This window comes from Phyllobates terribilis, unplaced genomic scaffold (assembly GCF_046119375.1).
Source record: "Phyllobates terribilis strain yellow unplaced genomic scaffold, ASM4611937v1 Scaffold_5__5_contigs__length_657084704, whole genome shotgun sequence".
Classification (NCBI taxonomy): domain Eukaryota; kingdom Metazoa; phylum Chordata; class Amphibia; order Anura; family Dendrobatidae; genus Phyllobates; species Phyllobates terribilis.
The window spans coordinates 5,052,501-5,065,923 of record NW_027362765.1 but is presented as its reverse complement, the minus strand read 5'-3'; the positions used below and the strand labels follow the sequence as shown (position 1 = coordinate 5,065,923).

At 45.7% G+C, this 13,423-nt stretch overlaps 1 protein-coding gene across 1 annotated transcript in view; it reads left to right on the top strand.

Moving 5' to 3' along the window:
• LOC141271711 (uncharacterized) overlaps positions 1-13,423 on the top strand; it is a 254,208-nt gene that overhangs the window by 64,026 nt on the left and 176,759 nt on the right. The window lies entirely within an intron of this gene.

Below are 13,423 nucleotides of genomic sequence, written 5' to 3'. Positions count from 1 at the left end.
TTTGTTGCCTTTTTAATTTGTTGCAGCATATCATCCTCTTCATGTTTAGCTATATTAGGAGGCTTGTAGCAAAGTCCAGTTAGCAGCTTTCCATTATTGCCATTTCCATGTACATTACCCATACTGACTTTACATCAGGGATGTAAAGCTCAAAACATGTAGAGGGCCAAAATGAAAAACTTGGACAAAGTTGTGGACCAACCAGTGTCCAGTATAATGGGCCCCACATAGTCCTCCATACAGAATAATGGGCCCCACAAAGTCCTCCATTCAGTATGATTGGCCCCACAAAGCTTTCCATACAGTAAAATGGATCCCACAAAGTCCTCCATGCAGAATAATGGCCCCACATAGGTGTGGTGGTTCTGGTGTCGTGGGTCAAATATAATCACCAAGAGTTGGGCATGTGTGCTGTACATTGTCGAAACTGCCCCCCATGTCGTCATTGAGCTTGAGGTCTTAAGTTGGTTTTAACGAAAATACCCACCCATCTACCTATTTTTCTTTCCTATCCATTTGAATGTAGTGTAACCATCTATGTTTGACACCAAGTCATGGCTTTCATCCAACCAGGTTTCTCTAATCTGTGGCTGACCTAAGAGTCTAATTCATTCATTTTGTTTTCAAGACTTCTTTCATTTGCCTGCAGACATTTAATACTATTAGCACATTTATTACTGCTACTCGCCTCCTTACTTTCCTTGAATGTCTCACTCTGTCTATTCTACCCCCTTATTTGCACGGCTACCCTCCCTCCCCCAGATCCTAGTTTGAAAGCTCCTCCATCCATCTGACCATTTTTTTTCCCCAGCACATCTGCTTTCTCCCCATTGAGGTGCAGCCTGTAGCCGACAGAGAAGTCAGCCCAGTTCTCCATGAACCTAAACCCTTTCTTCCTGACAATTATCTCCTTAAGTTCCCGCTGACTTTCTAGTGACGTAGTGGTATCAGCAGTATTTCTGAAAACACCAAAATGCCCTTCAGTAGGGTTATCAATAAGGGAACAACAAAAACATTAAACTTTAGGAGGGCGAAGTTTGATCAGCTGATAGAAAACCTTCAACTTATTGACTGGGACAAAGTTCTTAATCAAGGAAATACGAATAGTAAATGGGAAACCTTCAAAAGAATTCTGAATACTCAGTGCGAGAGGTATATACCGTATGGGAATAAATGGGCCAGAAATAAGAGTAAACCAATATGGTTGAACAAGAACGTAAAAGGGGCGTTAAATAGCAAAAAAGAGGCATTCAAGAGATTAAAACAGGAAAACAGTAAGGAGGCACTAATGTGTTACAAGGAAAAAACGAGAACCTGTAAAAAACAAATAAAAATAGCGAAGGAGGAAACAGAGAAACGTATTGCTAGGGAAAGTAGATCAAATCCCAAACTGTTCTTTACGTATATAAATAGTAAAAGGATTAAATCGGATAATATTGGAGCGATAAAAAGTGACGAAGGCAAAATCATAGAGAAAGATGAGGATAAAGCTAATCTATTAAATAATTTTTTTTCGACAACTTTCACAAAGGAAATAGAACTAACAGGAGAAATGAGAAGTGACAAGCTTAATCCTCCACTAAGTATGACAAATCTAACCCAAGCTGGGGTACAGAAACGCCTCAGTAACATTAAAATAAACAAATCACCAGGACCTGATGGCATACACCCACGGGTACTAAGGGAACTAAGTAATGTGATAGACCGTTATATCTTATATTTAAGGACTCTGAGACTGGGTCTGTACCACTTGATTGGCGACAGGCGAATGTAGTGCCAATATTCAAAAAGGGAGCGAAAAGTGACGCCGGAAACTATCGGCCGGTGAGTCTGACGTCCGTTGTGGGCAAAATTTTTGAAAGCTTCATTAAAGAGGCAATTACGGAGCATCTTGATGCTAATAATCTTTTAATCCCGAACCAACATGGATTCATGAGGAATCGCTCCTGCCAAACAAACCTGATTGACTTCTACGAGGAGGTTAGCTCTCGAGTAGATCAGGGGGAACCAATGGATGTCGTGTATCTCGACTTCTCAAAAGCGTTCGATAGCGTGCCACATAATAGGTTGGTCTACAAAATGAGAATGATGGGGCTGGGGGAAAATGTCTGCAAGTGGGTAGCTAACTGGCTAAAGCATAGAAGGCAGAGGGTGGTTATAAATGGAATATACTCAGATTGGGTAAGCGTCACTAGTGGGGTACCACAGGGGTCTGTACTAGGCCCAATGTTATTTAATATCTTTATTAACGACATAGTCAACGGGATAAATAGTAAAATATCAATATTTGCAGATGACAAAGTTATGTAAAACAATTAATACAAAAGAGGACAGTGCAGACCTACAGAGGGATTTGGATAAGCTGGGTAGGTGGAGCATTAAATGGCAAATGAGGTTTAACGAGGAGAAATGTAAGGTCATACATATGGGAAGGAAAAATGGAAGTCACCAGTACTCACTGAATGGGAAATCATTGGGGAATTCAGAGATGGAGAAAGACTTGGGCATCTTAATTGATAGCAAACTAAATTGGAGTGCCCAAAGTCAGGAAGCTGCTGTAAGGGCAAACAGGGTAATGGGATGTATCAGAAGAGGTATAGCTGCAAAGGATGAGAACATTGTTCTTCCACTGTACAAAGCTCTGGTCAGACCACACTTGGAATACTGTGCTCAGTTATGGGCCCCAATATATAGAAAGGATATAAATGAGCTTGAAAAGGTACAAAGGAGGGCAACAAAATTAATAAAGGGAATGGAGGGACTGCAATACCCAGAGAGGTTGGCAAAACAAGGACTATTCAGCCTGGAAAAGAGAAGGTTGAGGGGGGACATAATAAATGTGTACAAATATGTTAGGGGACAGTATAGAGATCTTGCCCGGGATTTGTTCAAAAGGAGGGATATTACGGTAACAAGAGGGCATTCACTAAGACTGGAAGAGAAAAGGTTCCAGCACCAGCATAGGAAGGGGTTCTTTACGGTAAGAGCAGTGAGAATATGGAATTCACTGAGTGAGGAGACGGTAATGTCAGATTCACTACACCAGTTCAAGCGGGGACTGGATGCATTTCTAGATACCAGGCAGATTTCAGCATATACTTAAAAATAAAATAAAATAGTAGGTTGATACAGGGATTTATTCTGACTGCTGGTTTCAGAGTCGGGAGGGAATTTTTCCTCAGGTGAAGATTGGATAAATCATTTGGGGTTTTTGCCCTCCTCTGGATCAACTTTAGCAATTACAGAACTAACAGGTCGAACTTGATGGACGCAAGTCTTTATTCGGCTTTACAAACTATGTTACTATGTTATGTATGTCACTTGCGCTCAACACTAGTCGCCTGTCACGCTGTCTCTGTGTACTGGAGGTAGGGGGCCTAAGCTGACCCTAAGCTGGGGCCCTGACTAATCCCTCTACCTGGAGGTACTGTTAAAGGTACAGAGGTCCAGGCCGCCAGCGTAACCCCTACCTCCTGAGGATCCCTGCACCTAAGTAATCTAGTCCTGAGAAGGACCCCGATCACAACAAAAGGGGACGAGTAATAATATGCCCACACTCAGTACTTTGACGAACGAGACAGTACAAGGGAAAAACCAAAACCACCTTGCATACAAAAACTACACAACTACAACAGAGGGAACACCAACGGGAAAGGAGATAAATGATAAAGCGAGGAAGGGAAAAAACCCTCCGAATACACTTATCTCTGAAACTCCAAATACCACGATCCGCTCTGTTAGTCTGCATGAAATGCTTTCACCGACACTTCCCTAACAGACCGGCAGGCATTTGAAGGAGTCTCACTACAGCAGCATTGATTGCAGCTGGGCGAGGCTGGACCTCGTCTAGCACAGAGAGAGAGAGAATTAACTCCCTCACTGCCGAAAAACACAAAGCACCAAAAACTCAGCTGCGAGAAGTCAGGCTGTGTAATCGTGACGATCTTCGTGGCGACACACCCATGACAGTACCCCCCCTTCTACGAGGGGCCTCCGGACCCTCAGGGCCAGGTTTATCCGGGTGAGTCGTGTGGAAGGCCCGAACTAATCGGTCTGCGTTAATATCCGACGCAGGAACCCACATCCTCTCCTCAGGACCATACCCTTTCCAATGAACCAGGTACTGAAGGGACCGGCGATTAAAGCGTGAATCGATGACCCTCGATACCTGGAACTCCAAGTTACCATTGACCACCACTGGAGGGGGAGGTAAAGGTGACGGTACCACCGGCGCCACATACCTCTTAAGCAACGATCTGTGGAACACGTTGTGAATTTTAAACGTAGGGGGGAGGTCAAGACGGAATGCCACCGGATTAATTATAGAACTGATTCTGTACGGCCTGATGAACCTGGGACCCAGTTTCCAGGAGGGAACCTTAAGTTTTATATTCCTGGTAGACAACCATACCCGATCGTTCACACTTAGGTCCGGACCAGACACTCTCCTCCTATCAGCCATACGTTTGTATCGGTTCCCCATAGTATTCAGATTCTTCAGCACCCCTCGCCATACTGAAGCGAGTGATGAGGAAAATCGTTCCTCCTCAGGAACCCCCGAAGAGCCCCCCCTACTGAAAGTACAAAACTGGGGGTGAAAACCATATGCCCCAAAAAACGGGGACTTACCAGTGGACTCGCTCCGCCTATTATTAAGAGCAAACTCTGCCAGAGGTAAGAAAGAAGCCCAGTCCTCCTGGTTCTCTGACACAAAACACCGGAGATATGTCTCCAAGCTCTGGTTCATTCGTTCCGTCTGACCATTGGTCTGAGGATGAAAAGCCGATGAGAACGACAAATGCATCCCCCGCCGTGCAGAAAACGCCTTCCAGAACTTGGACACAAACTGAGACCCCCGATCAGACACCACCTCGGAGGGTACCCCGTGAAGCCTCACAATCTCCCCAATGAACACCTGCGCAAGAGTTTTAGCATTAGGGAGAGCAGGAAGAGCGATAAAATGTGCCATCTTGCTGAACCTGTCCACTACAACGAGTATGACCGTTTTACCCGAAGACGGAGGGAGGTCCGTAATAAAGTCCATAGACAGATGAGTCCAAGGACGCTCCGGGATCTTCAAAGGTAAGAGGGCCCCAGACGGACGGGTATGTGAGGTCTTAGAGCGCGCACAAACCCCACAGGACGCGACAAAAGTTACCACCTCCTTATGTAAGTTAGGCCACCAAAACCGACGCGAGAGGAGATCCACAGTTGCTTTACTCCCCGGGTGTCCTGCAAAAACTGAGTTATGGTGTGCCTCGATCACCTTTTGTCGCAACTGATCTGGAACAAACAGTCTCCCCGGAGGTCCAACAGGGGCGTCCCCCTGAGCCTCCAATACCTCCTCCTCCAGCTCAGAGCATACTGCCGAAACCACCACCCCCTCCTGAAGGATAGGAATCAGGTCGTCCGTATTCCCGGCCCCAGGGAAACTACGAGATAAGGCATCCGCCTTTACATTTTTTGACCCAGGACGATATGTAACGACAAAATTAAACCTGGTAAAAAACAATGACCACCTAGCTTGTCTGGGATTCAGACGTTTCGAGGACTCCAGATATAGCAGGTTCTTGTGATCGGTGATGACGGTGACCGGATGGACTGCCCCCTCCAAAAAATGGCGCCACTCCTCAAAAGCTAACTTAATGGCCAAGAGTTCCCTATTGCCGACATCGTAATTCCTCTCAGCGGACGACAATTTTTTAGAGAAAAAGGCGCACGGATGCCACTTACCAGGGGACGAACCTTGTGACAATACTGCTCCCACCCCTACCTCGGAAGCGTCTACCTCTACAATGAATGGCTGTGACGCATCAGGTTGAATGAGTATGGGTGCCGAGGCAAAACATTTTTTCAAGGAGGAAAATGCTTGACAAGCCTTGTCAGACCACCTAGAAAAATCCGTCCCCTTTTTAGTCATGTCTGTGAGAGGCTTAACCATGGACGAGAAATTACGAATGAACTTCCGGTAATAATTAGCAAACCCCAGGAAACGTTGTAGTGCCTTAAGATTCTCTGGCCGATCCCACTCAAGAACTGCCCGCACTTTCCCAGGGTCCATACGAAAACCGGACGCTGAAACCAGGAAGCCTAAAAACTGGAGTTCCTGTACAGCGAACACACACTTTTCCCATTTGGCATACAGTTTATTATCCCGCAAGATCTGTAACACCTGCCTAACGTGCTCCTGATGAGACACCAGATCCGGCGAGTAAATTAAGATATCATCCAGATATATGACAACAAACTGTCCCACCAGGCGGCGAAAAATGTCATTAACAAAGTGTTGGAACACCGCCGGGGCATTAGTCAGACCGAATGGCATGACAAGGTTCTCATAATGCCCCTCCGGAGTGTTAAACGCCGTCTTCCACTCATCCCCCTCCTTCATCCTAATCAGATTGTACGCCCCCCTAAGATCCAACTTAGAGAACCATTTGGCGCCCACGATCTGATTAAAGAGATCGGGAATAAGTGGGAGCGGATACGGATCTCGGACCGTAATCCGATTAAGTTCACGGAAATCCAGGCAAGGGCGTAGGCCTCCATCTTTCTTCTTAACAAAGAAGAACCCCACAGCCATCGGTGAAGATGAAGGTCTAATATGCCCCTTAGCCAGACTTTCTGAAATATAATCCTTCATGGCCTGCCTCTCAGGACCAGAAAGGTTATACAACCTAGCTTTAGGTAACTTGGCCTCAGGGAGCAGTTTTACAGAACATTCATACTCGCGATGAGGAGGTAGTTCCTGACACCCTTTCTCCGAGAATACATCCTCAAAGTCCGCCAGAAATGGAGGTAAGACCCAAGGAGTAACCGCACCGATGACCGTGTTCATGCCGTTTTTATTACAGAATTTACTCCATTGGCTTATCTCTCTGGATTGCCAATTAATAACCGGGTTATACTTAGTTAACCAAGGAAGGCCCAACACTATAGGAGTGGGAAGACCCTCCAACACGTAGCAAGACAACAGTTCTTTATGTATCGCCCCCACTTGAAGTTTTACGTTATGCACAGCTTGCAAAAAACTTCCCTGACCGAGAGGCCTGGCATCGATCGAGAATATGGGGATGGGTTTAGCCAACTCACTCAATCGCATACCTTGAACCCGGGCAAACCGAGCGTTCACCAGATTAGCCCCGGCCCCACTATCCAGAAGAACAGATATCCTCTCAGTTCTCGTACCCACCACCACCTCCGCCGGTACGAGAAACTGAGACGAACCTAGGGACGAAATACCTACTCCCAGATTGCCGTCCACCACACAACCTGGGATCAACAGTTTTCCGACGACTCTTCACTCTGCAAGGGACGGGATGGACACCCCCCAATAAAATGTCCCTTTCTCCCGCAGAAGAAACACCTTCCTGTCTTATGGCGCACCACCGGTCCCCTCCCCCGAAATGATGTCCCTCCTAATTGCATAGGCTCCTCTGGACTGACCAGGGGAACCACCATATGAGGGGACCTTGTAGGAGGTGGAGTCATCACAGGGGGTGGAGTTATCCCGCACCTCTCCCGAAGCCGTCTGTCAACGCGAATAGCAAGGGCCATAGCGGCTTCCAGTGACGCGGGAGAGTCATACTGTGCCAACACATCCTGTAATTTGTCGGATAAACCTTGACAAAACTGGCTCCTAAGAGCCGGGTCATTCAACTGGGTGTCCGTGGCCCACCTACGGAACTCCGAACAGAATTCCTCCGCCGGACGATCTCCCTGCTGGATCCTACGTAACTTAGACTCAGCAAGGGAGATCCGATCCGGGTCATCATATACGAGTCCCAGAGCAGCGAAAAACCTATCCACTGACTGGAGAGCCGGGGAACCCGAGGGAAGAGAGAACGCCCAAGATTGTGGGTCCCCTTGTAGGAGCGAGATGACAATTCCCACCCTTTGTTCTTCACTCCCCGATGACCGAGGCCGCAGCCGAAAGTACAACTTGCATGCCTCCCGGAAAACAAAAAACTTGTCCCGCCCCCCAGTGAACCTGTCAGGGAGAGCTACTTTAGGTTCTGGTCCGGCTTGCTCCTGAGGATACAAAACCTTGGACCTAACGTCCGCCAGCTCCATGGACAAACTCTGCAACTGCCGAGCTAGACCGGCTACTGGATCCGTGGTAGCTGGAGAAAATCTAAGTGGTCGGTGAAAATGTCACGCTGTCTCTGTGTACTGGAGGTAGGGGGCCTAAGCTGGGGCCCTGACTAATCCCTCTACCTGGAGGTACTGTTAAAGGTACAGAGGTCCAGGCCGCCAGCGTAACCCCTACCTCCTGAGGATCCCTGCACCTAAGTAATCTAGTCCTGAGAAGGACCCCGATCACAACAAAAGGGGACGAGTAATAATATGCCCACACTCAGTACTTTGACGAACGAGACAGTACAAGGGAAAAACCAAAACCACCTTGCATACAAAAACTACACAACTACAACAGAGGGAACACCAACGGGAAAGGAGATAAATGATAAAGCGAGGAAGGGAAAAAACTCTCCGAATACACTTATCTCTGAAACTCCAAATACCACGATCCGCTCTGTTAGTCTGCATGAAATGCTTTCACCGACACTTCCCTAACAGACCGGCAGGCATTTGAAGGAGTCTCACTACAGCAGCATTGATTGCAGCTGGGCGAGACTGGACCTCGTCTAGCATAGAGAGAGAGAGAATTAACTCCCTCACTGCCGAAAAACACAAAGCACCAAAAACTCAGCTGCGAGAAGTCAGGCTGTGTAATCGTGACGATCTTCGTGGCGACACACCCGTGACATCGCCATATCCTCATCATTTTTTTCTTTACTTTTGAAAAAATCCCAACCCTAACATAACCCTAACCTTAACACAACTCTAGTCCTAACTGTAACCCTAATCCTAACCCCAACCCTAACCCTAACACAACCCTAACCCTACCCCAAGGGATCTATTCACTATAAAGAGGCAGCAGAGTTTCTCTGGACTCTATCTGGCCTCTGTTTAGCGCTGTCCTTTTTTTCAGAGGTTCACAAAACTGTGGCTAATGGCACTTTTATGCACATCTAATTAAAAGACAGACACCGTGGGATCACAGGCAAGACTGCGTCCACGTTGCCTCCATCTGACTCATTACAGGGAGTCTTCCGCAGGGGGTTCCATCTGAATCATGTATTTCAGAGATTTACACAGAAACCCCGGTGTAAACCCTCAGCGCAGAATACAGGATAAATGTGAGCTGAGCCATCCTGCGATCTTTGGCAGGCAGAATGAACAAATCAGCAGCAGGTAAAGAATTGATTTTATTTATTTTTTATACCGTTCCTCATGTGGTATACCGTATTTTTCGGACTATAAGATGCACTGGACCATAAGACGCACCTAGGTTTTAGAGGAGGAAAAAAAAAATGTAAGCAAAAAATGTGGTCATGATGCACTTTTAAGGGGGTGGGGGTCTTCTGCTGACACTGGTATAGGGGTAATGTCCCCCAATTCTGACAATATCCCATATTCTGATATATGTGCCCCCCCCTTCCTTTTATACGTGGTCCCCATCCCCATCCTGGTATGCCTGACATCCCTCCATCCTGGTATGCCTGACATCCCTCCATCCTGGTATGCATGGCACCCCTCATCCCTATCCTGGTATGCATGGCACTCCTCATCCCTATACTGGTATGCATGGCACCCCTCATCCCTATCCTGATATGCACGACACCCCTCATCCCTGTCCTAGTATGCATGGCACCCCTCATCCCTGTCCTGGTATGCATGGCACCCCTTATCCCTGTCCTGGTATGCATGGCACCCCTCATCCCTGTCCTGGTATGCATGGCACCCCTCATCCCTGTCCTGGTATACATGGCACCCCTAATCCCCATCATGCTGCACATTAAAAAAAAATAAACACTCCTACTCACCTCTCTTCTCTCCTCCAGCGCAGCGTCCTGTCTGCCTGCACTGATCTTTCCATGTGAGCCGCGCATGACGTCACTGCGATGCGCGGCTCACATAGAAAGCTCAGCTGCCGGAAGACACTGCTGCCCACGCCGGGACTGTGTGCACGGGGAGCAGTGACTTCACTCTCCTTCATAGCGGCACACAGCGGAGCTGCGCTGCGGCTGCTGCTGGCTATCTCCTGTGCTCGCTCATTAAAGGGCATGAATATTCAAACCCTCCCCTCGCCCATGGGCGTGGAGAGAGGTTGAATATTCATGCCCTTTAACAGAGTGCACAGGTGATTCCGGCAGCAGCAGGAGCCGCAGCGTGGCTACACTGTGTACCGCTATTAAGGAGCATGAATATTCAGTGCTCCCCACGTCCCATGGGGCGTGGGGAGCAGTGAATATTCATTTTCTTTAGCAGCAGGGACAGTGTAGGCTGCAGCGGGCGGCTGCTGCCTCCTGTGCCCCGCTCCTCCACCGCTACCGCTCCCCCCACACCCCACATATATAAACACCACCCACCCCCAACATTCGGACCATAAGACGCACCCCCCATTTTCCTCCAAAATTTGGGAGGAAAAAAGTGCGTCTTATGGTCCGAAAAATACGGTAAGTGATTAGACTACTTTATTCTTTGGGTCGGTGCGATTACAGTGATACCAGATTTATATCGGGTTTTTATGTTTGGCTGCTGTCACACACTAAAATACACTTATTTTTGCAAAGACTAGTTTTTGCATCGCCATATTTTGATAGCTATAATTTTTCCATATTTCGACCGACAAAGTCATGTAAAGGTTTGCTTTTTGCCGGACAATTTGAAGTTTTTATTGGTGCCATTTTCTGGCATGTGACATTGTTTAATGGCTTTTTATTCCAATTTTTGGGAGGAATAAACAAAAACCAACAGTTCAGGAAGTTTTTTTTATGCTGTTCCACATGTAGGGTGACCACTGAATTTAAATTCTTAGTGATATTGGACGTTTTTTGATATCTGAATTATTTCTGTCGTTACAGAGTGTCCAAGTAAAAAATTGTTTGATTAAATCCAAAATGGATCTTAAAGGCAGAGAACAGGTCTGGCAATCTAAGGCTATAGACATTTTTAAAAAAGGTAGTACATGTGGTTTTAGTGACACCTCCACCTCAAATAAAGAAACCATACGTCAATACAAAAATCTATTATTCAAGAAAACCAAACTTTGGTGGACCAAAACTGCACTTGAGAATTATCTAGATCAAAAAATAATTCCTGGGAGTCTGAGAATCCAGCTTTTTCCCACTTTAGAACTTGAAGATGAAATCCTTGTTAGTAAATGGATCACAGTAGCCACTACATGCTCCATGTTGTTCATTAAGATCAAAGTGGACAAAAATACCTCCTAAGGCTAAGTGCCAACGATGCAGAAATGCTGTAGATTTTTTCCGCATCTCCCTAGCAGGAAAAACGCATGCGGATTTTACATGCGTTTTTCCGGCCATATAGAAGCGTTTGTCAAGCGTTTTTGCATGCATTTCCGCATGCGGGTTATCAAGCGCTTTAACAAGCAATTTTAGCATCACTTGGAATAGTGCTTCACAACTTGGTCACACTATATAAATCCATGCAACCGGCATGGATTTATATAGTGTGACCAAGTGAATAGTTAAAAAAAAGAATAAAAATGGTAAAAAATAAAAATAAACATTATACTTACCCAGGGGTGGATTAAGAGTAGCAAGGGCCCCGGGCAGTTTAGAAGGCGCAGGCCCCCCCCCCCCACACCTGATTTATCACGTGACATGTCACATGATCCCCTGTGATAGATCATGTGATAGTTCACGGGAAATTAATTTGGCACAATATTAATTTTGCTTGCTTATCTGAGAGCAGCACAATATTGGGGCAGATACCCTGATTCCAGCGATGTGTCACTTTTTCAGCTGCTTGTTGTCATTTTGAGAAAATCACAGTTTTATCTGCTGCAGATCTAGCAGCTCTCTGAATGCTGCGCTCTGTATAGCCCCACCCACACCACTGATTGGCAGCTTTCTGCCCATGCTCAGTGTACACAGAAATCTACTGATCAGTGATGGGGGTGGGGTCCTACAGAACTTACTAGTCATCTAGTGATAATTACCTTCTGACAAATCAATGATTTTATCAAAACAACACTAAGCAGCCCAGTAAGTGACACATTACTGGAATCAGTGCCTCTAACCCTACATTATGCTGCTCTCAGATTAGGTGGCAAAAACCTGATGACAGATTCCCTTTAAAGGAGCTGTAAAGACAAAAAAGTTTGTATTAAAAAAAATACAAGCCATTTGTTAAATTAACTTTTTTTCATTGTTAATTGACATTAGATTGTATCTTCAACACTTTTGTCAGCAGGTCTTATTACAGACTCTGAATAGGGCAGCTCTCTCCCTCTCCCTCAGCAGAAAGTCACAGCATGGTTAAAAAACGGGATCTTTTATGATTTTCTCATAATAAATAAAAAAGGACATGCAAGTCCTCCAAACTATTTTCCGTTTCTCTATAGGGGAGGTCCTAAATCTTTCTTGTTCTTTAGTTGATCACATGTCAAAAAGGCAAAGCATTTACTATGAACTCGCCTAAAAAAATATACACTTGGAGAGTAATATCATCATCTGCATGTAAATACTCCTTGACTCTAAGGGCTCGCTCACACTGTCGTATAACACGGCCGAATGCTATGTGATGTTTTATCGGATAGGACTCGGCCCTATGTTATACTATGGGACAGTGCGATTATTGGCATGAGAAAATAATCTCATTCGATATTCGGATCATGTGCACCCATACAAGTCTATGGGTGCACGTAAAACATTGGACTGCACTCGGATGTCATCCAAGTGCAGTCCGATGAACACTCACAGAGACTATGGAGAAGATGGAGAAATTAAGCTCTCCATCTTCTCCATATCTGTGCTGCGAGAGAATCGGATCACACTCAGTTGAAGCTCTGACAGAGTTTGAGCCGAGTGTCATTAGCATAATTGGCCCTATTCTCTTGCATGAGAGAATATATGGCTTAGTGAGTGGACCCTAAAACTGAATAGTAGTGACGGACAGGCACCTCACAAGCGGGATCCATGTAGCTCTCAGATGTCATGTAGGTAGGGCTTCATTCCATGGGGTAGGGCTTAATTTCAAGGTATATAAAAAAATGAACTTCAAATAAAAATTAAATGAACACAAAAAGCAGTAATTGAATTATTTTTTTCGTATTTATGTTTGCAGCCCCTTTAAAAACCCTTTGAGGACCAAGGCACATATATGTCCCATAGTTTTAAACTGGAAAAAAATTTGATTGAATAAAATTTAAGGTCCTCAAAGGTTTAAGTAGGTCATAAATTCATATGAATACTTGCTCATACAATTGCACATGCCAAAAGATGAAGAAGAACAGAATCAAAAATATGACATTAAGTGGAGCACTTACAGGTATTCAAGGTGAAAGAGACCAGCAAAGGCATCGTCTCGAATGACAGTAAATGAGTTAGAA